The sequence below is a fragment of the Euprymna scolopes genome, chromosome 29 (assembly GCF_053919585.1).
Source record: "Euprymna scolopes isolate OS-2025 chromosome 29, ASM5391958v1, whole genome shotgun sequence".
In the NCBI taxonomy this organism is placed as follows: domain Eukaryota; kingdom Metazoa; phylum Mollusca; class Cephalopoda; order Sepiida; family Sepiolidae; genus Euprymna; species Euprymna scolopes.
This window is the reverse complement of record NC_136510.1, coordinates 27,802-44,865: the sequence shown is the minus strand read 5'-3', so window position 1 is coordinate 44,865 and position 17,064 is coordinate 27,802. Positions and strand designations below refer to the sequence as shown.

Here is a 17,064-nt window from a genome sequence, read left to right as displayed (position 1 = left end):
TAGTGCAAAACGAACGATGTTAAAACTTCTTTAAAAAAATCTGAAAAATAAAAACAAAAAAACAGCAAACACAAAAAATGGCATAAATAATCCTGTTTCAATATAGTATTGTTTGAAAATCAAATTTGAAAAACTTCAAAATAATTTTTTAAATTGACAAACTCAATAAAAAATAAGACGAAAACAAAAAATTTTCTATTTTTAAGAGAATACTTTAGTCAGCGCATTATGTTAGCATTAGCACTTAGCCAGCAGCTGTTTATCTGTTAATTTCTATAAAAGATAACATTTTAAAGAAATTTATGCACGTTTAATAATTATCAAATATTTACATATTATACATAAAAATAATTCTGAAACTATCATCTATATGAAAATGGATGATATATGCCGATTTAGCTTATCAATTTTGAAATATTATTCATCAACTTTGCTCGGTCATAAGTTTGCTTCGTGTGGTCATAAAAATCAAAATCAAACACCAGTAGACATGGACTTCTTTGTTTATATAGCCTGTAAAATTTCAACCATATCCAATCAAATTTAACCCTGCACATATGTATCCAAACGTAATGTATGAAATGTAAACATTGAAAAAATGTTTCCCTTTTTGCTGCCGTTATTTTTTTTACCGTCTTTTCATTTTTAACTTGGAGCATAAAAATATTGAATGCATAAAAGAAAAATAAATTAACATCATTGGAATGCTTATTTTATTCTCTTTCATCAATGTAATTCTTTTAAAAATTGACCAACAAATAAAAAAGATATGACTTGTTGAAGCACATATGCTTATAATGCTATAGCTAATAATTTTTAGAATTAGCATAGGGTGTATTGATCTTATTGGGGTTTTTTTTGTGTGTATTTTTATGATTAAATATTTAATTGGAAAATTCTTTAAATATTAGATTCTGACTGCTCATAATTACTCTATAAAATCTGGTAACTTGTTACAATAGCCAAAAGGTGACTGCACAAATTGAAACTTGGATTTCTGAAAAAAAAAATCTTTATCGATTTATTTACATTTATGTCCATTGTAATTTGTTGTAAATTTTTTTTTTTTTTTTTAATTCAATTTTCACCCCAAACAAGGCACAGTGCCACTTTGAAGCAGGGGGCTACTATCAGGGACTTAATTAGCGGGGTCATTATGAAGGGAGATTAGTAGAAAGATATTTGTTAACATTACACTTGAACTTCTGCATATCATTGCAGTTGGGAAAGCAGAATCCCGGAAGGGAGTTCCAAAGACCCGCAGTCTGGGGAAGAAACTATTGGAGTAAAAGGCTTTCTTGCACCTAGGGATCTCTACTGTAAAGGGATGAGACTTAGTAGCTTGTCGGGTTTGTTGGGGGTAGTTACGTCGGGGAGGTACAAGTGTTTGCAGTTCGTCAGAGCATTCACCATTAAAGTATTTGTAGAACAGGCAGAGGGAATGCAACATCTCGTCGATGGGACAGAGGCTGAAGCCTAGATGACAGTTCAGGACCTATCAGGTTGGCGACTCTCTTTTGAACCCTGTCCAGGAGCGAGAGACAAGCAGCAGATGCACCAGCCCAGATGTGACAACAGTACTCCATACATGGGCAAATGGTGGCCTTATAGAGGTATAGGATACTGTCAGGCGTAAGTAGTTTTCTAGCACGGTAGAGGGAGCCAACCTTCCTTGCAGCAGCCTTGGCAATGCTCTCAATGTATCTATTCCAGTTCATATTCCCTGTAAACGTTAGGCCGAGGAGTTTAAAGGAAGTACTTTCAGGTAATGTGTTCTTGGCCATTGCTATTGGTGGTAGAGAAGGTTTCTTGTAGTTATTGAAGGAAACAAGCTTAGTCTTAGCAGCATTGAATGTGACCAACCATTTTTGTCCCCATTCCACTATGGATTGGAGGTCATCCTCTAGTGTTTCTGCCATTTCCTTGGATATGTGTTCATTTGTTTTCCCCTCATATCTGTTATAGAGGGTGGTGTCATCAGCAAATATACCCATCTCCGAAACAATTTTATCAGGGAGGTCGTTTATGAATATCAGGAATAATAGAGGTCCAAGGATAGACCCCTGAGGTACTCCCGCATTTATATCATATTGTTTGGATGTACGACCGTCGAGGACAACTTTGATTTTTCTATTACTTAAGAATTTAATTACATTATGAATTCTTCCAGTGATTCCATATGATCTAATTTTCCTTAGAAGACCATCGTGCCATACCCTGTCAAAAGCCTTAGATATATCAAGGGCCACCGTTCTACCCTCCCCTGTTTTATCCAATGAACGGTATATATGTTCAGAAACCACAGTTAAGATATCTGCTGTTGAACGGGCTTGCCTGAATCCATATTGTTTGTCAGTCAGGAGTTTAGCAGCTGTTAGGTGCTGGACTAGGGCTTGATTAACTAAGGACTCAAATATTTTAGCGAAAAGCGGGAGGAGGCTAATGGGGCGATAATTTAGTGGGTCAGTTCTTTCACCAGAATTCTTGAAGACTGGTACCACAGAGGCGGTTTTCCAGCAGTCGGGAAAACAAGATTCGTTAAGGCATTTATTGTAAAGTTTGGACAAAACTGGAGCAACCTCGGCAGAGCATTTTTTTAATAGCACAGCCGGGATGAGATCTGGTCCACATGCTTTTGAGGTGTCTAGGTTTTTTATAATAGCATGTACCTGAGAAGGGGTGATTTTCAAATTGTCTAGTGTGGCGTCTGTTCGCAGAGGAAAATCAGGGAGTGAGTGGTGTACCGAGTTCAGTGTGGAGTTTGAGGCAAACCGACTGGCAAGCAGATTAGCCTTGTCAGTTGCCGTGCAAGCAACCTCATGATTGTTTGATAGTGGGGGAATAGTTGACTGTCCATTATTTACTACGCTGTTGTAGATTTTCCAAAAATCCCGGGTTCCTAATTTCTGTGCTTCGATGCATTTTCTGTTGGTTTCAGAGTAATCTGTCTTAGCTGTCTCTATCACTCTCTTACAATTATTTCTAGCTTCTATAAACTTCTGTTTATTTGAGCTGGACTTATGTCGGTTGAATCTGCGGAACGCATGCTGCCTTTGACAAATGGCAGCTGCACAAGCAGAAGTAAACCATTGGGGAGAGTGGGGCTTGGTATAGAATTTCCGTGCGGGAACATGTGCTTCAATAGCAGTTTTGAACCATTCAGTGGTCTCATTTGCACACTGTTCCGCTGGAAGAGTAAAGATATTTTGCCATGGGGCATCTCTGATGAGCTCCCTGATGGCTTCCCAATCAGCCTTTTTGTAATACCTCGTTGTTTTGAGTAGTGGGTCTTCAGTTTTAGGGCGAGAATTTAGGCTGATTTCTACCATTATCACAGCGTGATCAGCATTCCCGAGTGGGCTGTGGGCATTTGTTGTACAGTCATTGGGAACTGTTGTCAGAAAGAGATCTAGAAGTGAGGCATGTTGATCTTGCTGGTCTGGGAAACGTGTCGGAAATTCTTAGTCAACATCTTTTGCATTGATAGGGAATGGGATATAGAATTGTTTTTTTTCTAATTGTTTAGTGTTTTTGGGGGTTTTTTTTTGCAGACATGCAGACAGTTTCTTTGTTATAAATTATTGAATTTTATGAAAGAAAAAAGAAAAATAAGGTCCATATGACTGAAAAAAAATTACTAGTAAATATTTAAGCTTACATGTTGGAAAGTTAACATAGCAAAGAAGTCAGGCAGATTCTTTCTCTTGCATCTTTGATATCGAATCAAAGAGAAGTCATTTTTGGAGGGTGCGGTGGGGGTCTACTATCACACTTATGGAGGATGGCCAAGAAGAGATTAATACTACTATGCAATCATTTAAGATGAACATTTTGTAAAAAAAAATAAATAAATCAATCAACAATATGTTGCTGAGAGCAAACAATGAATTTTTCTTTGTTTTAATTACTTCAATTATTGCCATTACAAAAAGAAGACTGCTACAAAAAAGGTAAACATCATGGCAACTGTTTGTTATCAATGCAAAATATGCCTGTTTACAAGACTTCTATCAACAAAGTGATGATTAGAAAACAGTTGGGGTTGAAATAAATCCCCAACATGGTATCAATTATGTCTAAAAACAATTTTTTTTTTTTTTTTCTTTTTTTGCAGGATTTCTATTTATATCTATGAATATTTAATTAAATCTGATTATTCTTAGTCAACATCTTTTGCATTGATAGAGATTTCTTGTTGTTGTAGGTTCAAAATGTTGTCCCGCATACAATCTTTCCTTAAAGACTACAAGGTTATGTTGATTTGTATCCCGGCTCTGGCAGGTATCCATTACACTTGGTTTCAAATGCAGAAAAATCCTGAATTTATTGAAAAAGGAAAAGAAACAAAGTTTTTTGGAAAAAAACTTGGACCTATACAATCGGAATAAATTGACCAGAAAATAAAAACGTTCTCCATTTTAAACTAGGTAGGTGTCATTAATATTACATTCAGATCATAGTGAATTATTTTTTTGTTGACAGAAATTCTTCATCATTTATTTTTTTAAGCTATTCTTACGAAACCTATTACTCTTATGTAAAAGTGTATGCTCTTTCTGATTATGCAATCATATTTTATGCAATTCTTTACCTTAAACCAAAGAATTATACATTATAATGTGTAAATTTCCAAGTTTTTAAAACTGGCATCATTGGAATGGAATTTTATCCCTTTTCATGTAATTGTTAAAATTGGCCTGAGGTTTGAAATTTTGCCCATGTCTAACGAAAATAAGCTATCGGCTTGTAATGCTACTCAAAACCTCCAAATTTCAACATATTGTAGCTCACTATTATATCTACTTCAGTTACAGAGGAGAGAGAGGTTACAGACAATATCGTTAAAACTCTGTTAGTGGAAGCTTGGAATAATATCCAGTGACTGAAAGTTGACTATTGAACACATTTGTGCTTTTCTTCTAGTGTAACAATGTTTCTGTTAACAAATTATATGTAAATTGTGCTAAATCTGCTGTTTGTTTTTTATGAGGCATCCTATTGTGTCCGTCCGTTTTAACATTTTCTAAATCACAAAAAAATACAATTGCCTCATCATATGAATTTGAAGATTTTATTGTTGGCATTGGATACTTACAGTGCTTGTTTTACAATTTTTTTAATGGAATATGTTCTGATGAACTCATTGCAAACCCACTTAGCAATAGAATAACACCCCTTCACTGTTGAGATCCCTAAATACTGGAAAGCCTTCTATTCTAATAGTTTCTTCTCTCAAACAGCTAGACTTTGGAATTCCTTAACTGTACTGATATGCAGAAGTTTAAATGTAATGTAAGCCCACATCTTATTCATCTTCCCTTAGTATGGTCCCAAATAGTAGCCCCTTATGTTCAAGTGGTAATATGCCTTGTTTGGGGTGAACATGAGTAAAAAAAAAAAGAAAAGAAAAAAAAGAAAACTTATGGGAGGGACCACTTGACGGTTGCCAACATTCCTAAATGAAAGTGATTTTTTTCTTGAATGAATTGAATTCAAACTTGGAGCACCAAGGTTGTCAGTCTATCATTACCCACCGTTACCTCTCATACAATTTCATACAACTGTTTTGGCCTACTAAGATAGCTGTAATGCTCAAAATGTATGAGGCATTTATTTTTTCTTGATGAGGCTATTGTCAGTGCGCTCAGAAAAAAAAAAAATCTTTCCAGATAGTGTCGCATTCCTTCTGTATTAATTTTATATTTTGTTTCTTTACGAGGGACGTTGCAATAAGTAATGCCTCTGACCCATTTCCAATTGTCTGATCTAGCTGAAATTTTGCATGTGCAATGATTTATATTTCTACGGGTTGTGTGGCAAATTACAGCTCTGAACTAATTGTGGTTTCTCTTTTACAGGTATTTGAGCTGAGTCAGGTGTGAAATGGAGCTTGTTGAATGTCGAGCAGTGATCCGTTTTTTTTATTTGAAAGGACGCAGACCACAGGAGACTTTTGATGAAATGAATGAAACTTATGGTGATAATGCCCCATCATATGGCATTGTGCATTCAAACATGGCCGGAAGTCTGTGGAAACAGCTCCCAGACCTGGTTGCCCCCCCCCCCTTCTGCCATTGATGAGGCATCTGTCCGTCAAGTTGAGGCTGCCATTTTGGAAGATCGGCGCATTACTATTCGCCAAATAACCCAAGATGTCAAGATTAGTACAGGGTCTGTGGAAACTATCATTCATGACCATTTGCATATGCATAAGGTGTCTGCCAGATGGATTCCTAGGTTGCTCACACCATTCCAGAAGTGAGAACATGTTGAGTGCTTGAGGATGAATTTGGAGATGTGCCAAGAAGATGAGTCAAAGGTTTTCAAAAGACTGATTACACAGGATGAAACCTGGGTCCATCACTATGATCCAGAGACCAAAGCCCAGTCAATGCAGTGGAAGCACTTGGACTCACCAGTTTCAAAGAAGGCAAGTGTGCAGCCCTCCGCTAGCAAGGTCATGCTCACAGTCTTCTGGGACCAGGACGGAGTAGTGATGACAGATTTCCTGGTACCACAATTACAGGAGCCTGTTATGCTTCACTTTTGAGGAAATTAAGGGAAGCTATCAAAATCAAGAGGTGGGGCAAGATCAGCAAATGTATCCTCCTCTTGTCGCCAGATCAGAAGCACGGGTGTGTGGTTGTGAAATCTTCCTCCATCCTCCTTACTCTCCTGACCTTGTACCCTCTGACTTTCACCTCTTCCCAGCCATGAAGTTGTTTTTGAAAGGAAAGCGTTTCCCAGATGATGCAGCCTTGATTTCTGAAGTCACCACTTGGTTGGAGGACCAACCTAGGGTGTTTTACAAAAACAGTCTCCAGAGCTGCATCAAACGATGGGAGAAATGCATAACTCTGGGTGGTTCTTATGTAGAGAAAGACTAATAACTGTGCCAAGTTTCGTTGCTCTACTGCTATGGGAAGTGGGTCAGGGGCATTATTTATTGCATGTCCCTCGTATATGAAGCATTTTTTGTTCCACAATAGGGTTGGTTATTTATACCCATACTCTCAAATCATGGTACGAAGTCCCATGATTTTAGAGTATGGGTAGAAATAAACAACCCTACCTTTATGATGAAGCAAAATATAAAATGAATGCAAAATACAATACTGTTTTTTTTTCTCAGTCTGGAGGGGTATTTTTTACATTTTGAACATTACATATATCTTGGTGGTAGACCAAAATAGTTGTATGCAAATTAAAAAAAATAAAAATAAAAACATTTTTCCTTTACATTTGATGTGGTTTATATGCTATTAAAATATTTTTGTTACAGCTCTAGTCTTACAATATCAAGCTATTTGAAATATATAAAAAAAACATACACACACACACACACTCTTTGACTTAGCAATACCAGACATAACATTCAGTACTGGGCAAGACACACACTGCTACTTAATTTGACACTGTCTTTAAATCAGTAATAAGTACATTTCTCCCTATTCCATCAAAATAAAACTTATATAACTGGATTTACAATGAAATTTACTTTAAAATTGTATTTTAATATTTTTGTTGTGATTTGTATATTCGAAGAAATCGCTATTGAAATCCGATTATTAACAACGAAACCTGTCAGCATAGCATACCCGCTGGAAGTAGATCACTTTTTGTAAATAAGCGGTTGGAGTGTATTCACATAAATACTCGAAGTGGAAGTTGTACCCGTTAACAAAGTTTCTACTTGTTTTAATTCATCAGGGAAAAGAAGGTCTTTGCTATGGAATTCAAACATATGTATGTCTTTCCAGTCAAAAGTTAGACTATCTCAAAGTTGACGCTTTGTAGTACAAAGATAAGTAAAGATAAAAACTGTATTCAAATACTATTTAATAGTGAATATATTAATTTTTGTCCTAAAATTTGAAAAGAATTAAATAACTTTTTATGCACTAGTTGATAGAAGTAGCGGCGAATGCATATAAACATGAGACTTTTTGTGTACCAAGACGCACAAAAAATCTGTTAATAAAACGTTCATCAACTAACTTATGAGTATTCATTTTATTTTTGCTATTATGTAGAAAACATAAATTTTTAATTATGGAAAGAAAAAGAATATTAAAAATAAATAAATTCTTTGAAAAAAAATGACTGACAACGACCATGCTTTTAAATGAGTTTAAAACACACAAACCACTTATCCAGTTAAGTTAAATAATAACTTTTATTAGGTTTGTTTTACAGTCGATAGAGGTATGGGAAAGTGGCCAAAAAACAAATACATAACAAATAAATGTTACCAAAGGCAGGTTACTCTTCTACCTACCATGATAAATTTTTGGTGTTGTAAATGTTTATTCTGTTCAAAAAACAAGCAGTGTCAAGCGGTACATGAGAACAATAAAAAGGCTGCGATGTCTTTTGAAGTCTCAACAATGACTTAAAAATAATACAAAATACTGGTAGAAACTCACCCGATAATTCTCATGGTAACTTGGAGCTGTTAAAAATGAAATTTAATTATCCTAATTAGTTTAATGAACTTGAAAACATAATTGAAATCTTTACAAAATTTCCTTTCATTTGATATGCTATAAGCCATATTTTGTTAATTTTTTTGAAACATGTTGTGGTTGCCATCTTGGATTTTCTGGTTGCCATTTTGGATTTTTTAGTGTAATGATGACATGATAAAGTCCATCAGAATAACATTTCGCATGATGATAAAGTCTTACTTGTCATTTTTTAAACTGCTTTTTATGATGCTTCTACTTGAAGCCGTTAAAATTAAACTTAATTCTGCTAATTAGTATGCTTATTAGTTTAATGTACTTGAAAACAATTCTGATCTGTAAAAAACTTCCTCTAATTTGATATGTTACAAAGTATTTGTTAATAATTTCTTTGAATCATGTCATGCTGCCATCTTAGATTTCCTGGTCACCATCTTGGAGTTTTCATGATATTATAATGGCAAATCATAATATCCATCAGAATATTTCTTATCATGATAAAGCCTTACTTACCATTTTTCTTAGCTGTTTTTCTGATGTTTCTACTTAAAGCTGTTAAAATGAAACTGAAATATGCTAATTAGTATGCAAGTTACCAAGTGAGATGTTCGTAAATAACTGAACCTTCATGGTATTATGATAATGTTCAAAATTTCATATCTTTAAAAAATCTGAAGATACAGTTTTTTAAAGATGGGTTAGTCTGTAAATTATGCAAATTTCCTACCATTTTCAGTCACAAGCTTATATGCATTTGAATAGGACTGACTTAAGGCAAAATGTCCAGTGGATCACACATTTTTTGATACTTTGAATGGTCATAAAAAAAAGGAAAAGATATTAATGTTCTTTTATGCTCTTTTCAATAATGCTTGATTTGAGTTTATTCGATCTAAAGAAAAAAATGGTGTGGTATTGCAATTGTAATCTATGGCTTAAATAATCTACTTGAAAATAGTAAAATCCAGCATTTAACATTTTTTTTTCATTTTTAATATTCAGATTTGGATTTTTGAATCATGGGTCTGCGAGATCTGTTGAAGTCTGCTGCCACCTGGACAGGCCGAAATAAGTTTGCCTCTTTGATTATAATCACTGGCGCTATGTACTTGGCCACCTATCCTTTTGTATCTCCTCCTGTAATGACTCAGGCTGAAAGGAAAAAACTCTAGAACTCTTACTCCATTTCCAACCAGGTAATACTTGCAAAGAAAATTGCTCGTATAACAAATATGCAAGCTTTCATTTATCCTGATGTTAAAATTAAAGATGGGGCTGAAGTTTTACACTTAGATAACAAATTTGCTTTAGTAATCGTCTGATCCATTAAGTCACACACAAAATGTTGCAATTTAATTTTTGTTCTTCCCTCCTAATCAAAAATCATTAAAAACCATTAATAGTCAAAATTTATTAAAACTGTAAAATTTTAGCAACTTGTGAATAAAAAAAAAAAACCCTGAAATGATCTTGTTTTTGGCTTCCTTGTTTTTTTTTTTATTTTGTTTGAATGTAAATAAATTAAGAAACAACAGAACTTATCAAATTTGTTTTATTTTGCATCTGTAATTAGGTATCCAAAATTTCACTTTGTCACAATGTACAACTAAAAAACAGGCTTTAAAAAAATAAAAAAATCCTTACAAATGTAAAGTCATCTTGTGATAAATTGGAAAATAATCATAATGGAAACAATAAATAACATATGAAAATGATACAGAAATGCAAATTTCAGCAGCAATATATTTAAACTCAATTAAAATTTATGTATAATTGTCCTGTAATGTTTTCAAATTAATATTTACCAATAATTAGTAATTGATTGCTTTTTCTCCTCTTCACAAAAAAATCTGGTTATAGTCAACAAATTTCCTAATATTCAACATAGCGCTACTGGAAGCGGTGACAAGGCAAATCAGTTCCTTCACTTTTATTGTTCTTCAGTATTTCTACTGTGAAGCAATTTATTGAAATAAAATATAAGTAAAGGACATTATTGAAAAGTATAATTGTTGCGTTGTTATCTCTAATAAGGGATTAGAAGAGATGATGTATATTATATATTTGTTGTATCATAAAGGGAATCGTGTGTGATTATCTTATCAGCCTTAATGTCATGTGTAATCGTCTCGTTCTGTCTATTTGTTCATATACCGTTGTGTGTGTATGGTACATGCATTTTCAGAATACCTTCTGCTTCTTGGATGTTGGTCCATCTGAAAATCTCTCGTCTTGGAGGGGAGACTGGTACTTGTTTTAGACGAATATTCATTCACTCCAACACGATGAATTGGTTTTATAGTTTATTTCACTTTCCAGATGTCTCGCAGAAGATGGAAAGTGAATCTAGCCTGTGTGGTTTCTTCTTCTAGGTCTTATTTCTACACACGTCAGCGTCACTCCCCCCTCCCCCCCCCCAGTAAAGAGGAGGAGACATCTGTCAAGCCATCCGTCGCGTTCTACGCCCAAACCAAATCTCTACAATTCAGCTAACCTGATCACTTGACTCACACGCAATCCGATCAGCTGATCTTGACTTCCGGTCAACATGTCTACGATATACTTTACACACCTCCCTCTCTCTCTTTTGATCCATTCTCTAACATTCCATCTATCCTTATTTTCAAAAAATGTACGCATTTTTAAATTCTAGTACTTTTTTTTCTATATCTACACAACCACTTGGCTAAGGAAGATCAGGCTAAAAAAAGAACTCCTTTAGTCAGCCTTTCGAACTGACTTCACAATTATTGTTATTTATTTTATTTTATTTTTATTAGATCTGATCCTCTTGGCATTTACTTTTTGGGTGTAGGGTATTCCTTCCCTGATCCACGTCAGCTGCTTTATCCAGCCACCCTTATGCCGTAAACTAGAGGTCTCACTTTACCTCTTTCGAAATTAACGACTCGTTTCGTCCCAAAAGTGCCCTGATCGTATCATTTGCCCGGTTGTTCTATTAAGTATCTTATCTTTCCGGGACATCTCAAAGCTCATAATTAATCTTCGTGGTTGGCTTCCAAATTATAAGATATACCTTTTTTTTTTTATCACACTGATTCACTTGGATTTCCTTGCTTGGACTTTGGAAATTTTGACAAAGATTTAGAGAATATCACCTTTAACTAATTAACTCCCAACTTTGCGCCATGATTCCTATTTGCGCCTAATTTCTAGCTATAGCCTGATTTTTGTGATTTTTCTTTACTCTCATCAGAACTTCCAAGATCCAGCAGAGATATCCCACATTCATGTGTCTCTAAAAAAAAATACAAGGTCATATCTTCCTACGTACTTACGGTATATTTTTCTTTTCTCTCACTGCATTATTATATGTGATTAGCCTTTGGACTCATAGCCCTTTTTTTCATAAGGATTCTCGTATCCTTCCAACACCTGCTTTTTAATTATTGTGCCGAGACTTATCCTCTGCTCGAAACCATTACATGCGGCATGCTTTAAAAGCACACAATATCACAGGTTCCCATCTGTATTTTTCTAATTAGGGGTACCTCTAGTGCTTATCATCTCCCTACCAAGTTACTCGTCTTGAGAAATATGTTATGGGCATCATAAAAAAAACACAATTGTCAAAAAAAAATTTCTTTCTTTCGGCTTATCACATCTGGAAACTCTCAAAATACCCGTTTACGTAATTTTTATTTTTGTCGCACTCCTAAAATTCTAATTTATTCTAAGCCAACCATTTCCAGTATCATCTTATTTTTTCCTAAATCATTTCAATTCTAATGTATATACCTAATAATGACTACGCATCTAGAGAAAAATCCCACAAAAAAAGACACAAAAAAATTCTACAACCATTTCAAAAATTAGAATAAATATTAACTGAACCTTTAACTCTTCCAAAACTTAAGAACTAGTTGACCCTTTATTCAACCCAGTAGTGTGTCTTTTATTTTTTTTTATTTCTTACACTGCTTAAATCTTATTTCTTTCTCCTTTTCCCAATTTTATTATTATTATTATTATTACTATCATTATTACTTAATTAACACCATGTTCCTACTTTTAAAATTTTTCATTATTTCAATAAACCCCACAAGGCAAAGATTCACTCCTCCTCCATTCTGCAAAAAAAAAAAAAAAAATGCATATCAAGAACAAGAAAATCCTGCCAATACCGATTCGAGTAACATTAATTATATAAAAAATAAAAAAAATTCTTATAAGTATTCACAAAGTCTCATCTCACCAATAATAAAACTCCAAATAACAAAACAGTTTCGTGGAAACCCAATTTTGTCCACATCATCAATTCTGAGGTCGGCTGTATCACCTTTACCACCTACAGAATATTAAAAATGAAAAATCACAGTCGTTTACAAAAAATCCATAGATATTTACAACAGAAAACATTAATGCAGGTAATAATAACACAATTAGTCTTTATTTACACTTTTAATAACAATCAAAAACATAAGTGTTTATTTTATTTGAATTTTTATCAAATATTTTTATGTAGTGACAAAAATAAGTTTTTTTTTGTTTTTTTTTTAATTTTAAAAATTAAAGCTTTTTTATTTGAATTTATATAATAAATATGTTTATGAAATTATAAAAATGAAAAAGAAAAGAGAATCATAATAAAAGAGTACATGCACAGGGGAGATAGATATAGGTATGAAAGTAAAAATGAAGGAAATGGTTTGCCTCGTCACCGCTTCCAGTAGTGCTATGCCAGAAATTAGGAAGTATGTTAGCTGATTATGACCAAAAATCTATTTCTTTGAAAATCCATGGATTAAAAGACTTTTTCATAATTTATTTTGTTGATTATAATAAACTTATGTAAGTATGTAACTTTTTTTTTATTATTTCATTTTTTCCTATAATAATGCGTTATTCTTGATATTGAGCATATTTCTATCATGTTAGGAACCAATATAAAATAATTATTTCATTTTTTCCTATAATAATGCGTTATTCTTGATATTGAGCATATTTCTATCATGTTAGGAACCAATATAAAATAATTATTTTATTTTTTCCTATAATAATGCGTTATTCTTGATATTGAGCATATTTCTATCATGTTAGGAACCAATATAAAATAATTATTTCATTTTTTCCTATAATAATGCGTTATTCTTGATATTGAGCATATTTCTATCATGTTAGGAACCAATATAAAATAATTATTTTATTTTTTCCTATAATAATGCGTTATTCTTGATATTGAGCATATTTCTATCATGTTAGGAACCAATATAAAATAATTATTTCATTTTTTCCTATAATAATGCGTTATTCTTGATATTGAGCATATTTCTATCATGTTAGGAACCAATATAAAATAATTATTTTATTTTTTCCTATAATAATGCGTTATTCTTGATATTGAGCATATTTCTATCATGTTAGGAACCAATATAAAATAATTATTTCATTTTTTCCTATAATAATGCGTTATTCTTGATATTGAGCATATTTCTATCATGTTAGGAACCAATATAAAATAATTATTTTATTTTTTCCTATAATAATGCGTTATTCTTGATATTGAGCATATTTCTATCATGTTAGGAACCAATATAAAATAATTATTTCATTTTTTCCTATAATAATGCGTTATTCTTGATATTGAGCATATTTCTATCATGTTAGGAACCAATATAAAATAATTATTTTATTTTTTCCTATAATAATGCGTTATTCTTGATATTGAGCATATTTCTATCATGTTAGGAACCAATATAAAATAATTATTTCATTTTTTCCTATAATAATGCGTTATTCTTGATATTGAGCATATTTCTATCATGTTAGGAACCAATATAAAATAATTATTTCATTTTTTCCTATAATAATGCGTTATTCTTGATATTGAGCATATTTCTATCATGTTAGGAACCAATATAAAATAATTATTTCATTTTTTCCTATAATAATGCGTTATTCTTGATATTGAGCATATTTCTATCATGTTAGGAACCAATATAAAATAATTATTTCATTTTTTCCTATAATAATGCGTTATTCTTGATATTGAGCATATTTCTATCATGTTAGGAACCAATATAAAATAATTATTTCATTTTTTCCTATAATAATGCGTTATTCTTGATATTGAGCATATTTCTATCATGTTAGGAACCAATATAAAATAATTATTTTATTTTTTCCTATAATAATGCGTTATTCTTGATATTGAGCATATTTCTATCATGTTAGGAACCAATATAAAATAATTATTTCATTTTTTCCTATAATAATGCGTTATTCTTGATATTGAGCATATTTCTATCATGTTAGGAACCAATATAAAATAATTATTTCATTTTTTCCTATAATAATGCGTTATTCTTGATATTGAGCATATTTCTATCGTGTTAGGAACCAATATAAAATAATTATTTTATTTTTTCCTATAATAATGCGTTATTCTTGATATTGAGCATATTTCTATCATGTTAGGAACCAATATAAAATAATTATTTTATTTTTTCCTATAATAATGCGTTATTCTTGATATTGAGCATATTTCTATCATGTTAGGAACCAATATAAAATAATTATTTCATTTTTTCCTATAATAATGCGTTATTCTTGATATTGAGCATATTTCTATCATGTTAGGAACCAATATAAAATAATTATTTCATTTTTTCCTATAATAATGCGTTATTCTTGATATTGAGCATATTTCTATCATGTTAGGAACCAATATAAAATAATTATTTTATTTTTTCCTATAATAATGCGTTATTCTTGATATTGAGCATATTTCTATCATGTTAGGAACCAATATAAAATAATTATTTCATTTTTTCCTATAATAATGCGTTATTCTTGATATTGAGCATATTTCTATCATGTTAGGAACCAATATAAAATAATTATTTTATTTTTTCCTATAATAATGCGTTATTCTTGATATTGAGCATATTTCTATCATGTTAGGAACCAATATAAAATAATTATTTCATTTTTTCCTATAATAATGCGTTATTCTTGATATTGAGCATATTTCTATCATGTTAGGAACCAATATAAAATAATTATTTCATTTTTTCCTATAATAATGCGTTATTCTTGATATTGAGCATATTTCTATCATGTTAGGAACCAATATAAAATAATTATTTTATTTTTTCCTATAATAATGCGTTATTCTTGATATTGAGCATATTTCTATCATGTTAGGAACCAATATAAAATAATTATTTTATTTTTTCCTATAATAATGCGTTATTCTTGATATTGAGCATATTTCTATTATGTTAGGAACCAATATAAAATAATTATTTCATTTTTTCCTATAATAATGCGTTATTCTTGATATTGAGCATATTTCTATCATGTTAGGAACCAATATAAAATAATTATTTTATTTTTTCCTATAATAATGCGTTATTCTTGATATTGAGCATATTTCTATCATGTTAGGAACCAATATAAAATAATTATTTCATTTTTTCCTATAATAATGCGTTATTCTTGATATTGAGCATATTTCTATCATGTTAGGAACCAATATAAAATAATTATTTTATTTTTTCCTATAATAATGCGTTATTCTTGATATTGAGCATATTTCTATCATGTTAGGAACCAATATAAAATAATTATTTCATTTTTTCCTATAATAATGCGTTATTCTTGATATTGAGCAGATTTCTATCATGTTAGGAACCAATATAAAATAATTATTTTATTTTTTCCTATAATAATGCGTTATTCTTGATATTGAGCATATTTCTATCATGTTAGGAACCAATATAAAATAATTATTTCATTTTTTCCTATAATAATGCGTTATTCTTGATATTGAGCATATTTCTATCATGTTAGGAACCAATATAAAATAATTATTTTATTTTTTCCTATAATAATGCGTTATTCTTGATATTGAGCATATTTCTATCATGTTAGGAACCAATATAAAATAATTATTTCATTTTTTCCTATAATAATGCGTTATTCTTGATATTGAGCATATTTCTATCATGTTAGGAACCAATATAAAATAATTATTTTATAACATATTGATTATACTATCGTCCAAAGACCCAAGATTTTATTCACCTTGATCCTTTCAAAAAGTTGAATTTTAATGAAAAAAAAGCAAGTGTGCAATCTCCACAGGTGCTCACTAGTGATGGGATGATTACAAAATTTTCTCCCAAGCCCAATACAATTCTAATTTGGATTCTTTTTAAATTTCTGAATTTGTTGCTTTGTAAAAATTTTCTGATACTCGCTCTAAATTCTAAATATTTTTTTTTTTCACTGTGGAATCTCCTTTTTTTTTTTCTTTTTTTTTTTTTACAGAGGGGAGATTTAGCTAAGGGTGTTGATCTACTATAATAGACCAACTGCGACAATAGCATTATTATTAATAATACTAAATAAATTGTTATATTGTAAAAAATCAACTTCTACAAGGAAAACAAATTTTCACATTACATTAAAATATAATTTGAAATATGAAATAAATTAATAAAAAAAAATGTGAGTAATTCTAAATTGATAAAATACATTTAAAATGGTTAATAACACTGGACTGAAATGTCATCTGATGATAATGAAATGTCATCAAAAACATAAAATCCATCAATGAGTCAAAATTGTAAGT

General features: G+C 31.4%; 1 protein-coding gene across 7 annotated transcripts in view; it reads left to right on the top strand.

Annotated features, from left to right (window-relative positions):
* The window catches only part of LOC145252418 (molecular chaperone MKKS-like), a 45,198-nt gene that overhangs the window by 15,910 nt on the left and 12,224 nt on the right, over positions 1 to 17,064 (top strand). For 6 of the 7 annotated variants that reach the window (XM_080111808.1, XM_080111806.1, XM_080111804.1 and 3 more), the window contains exons 2-3: positions 4,205 to 4,427; positions 9,468 to 9,661. The gene's annotated coding sequence lies outside the window, so the exon portion shown is untranslated. The remainder of the gene's footprint in view (positions 1 to 4,204; positions 4,428 to 9,467; positions 9,662 to 17,064) is intronic. The other variant, XM_080111809.1, reaches the window with a different exon arrangement.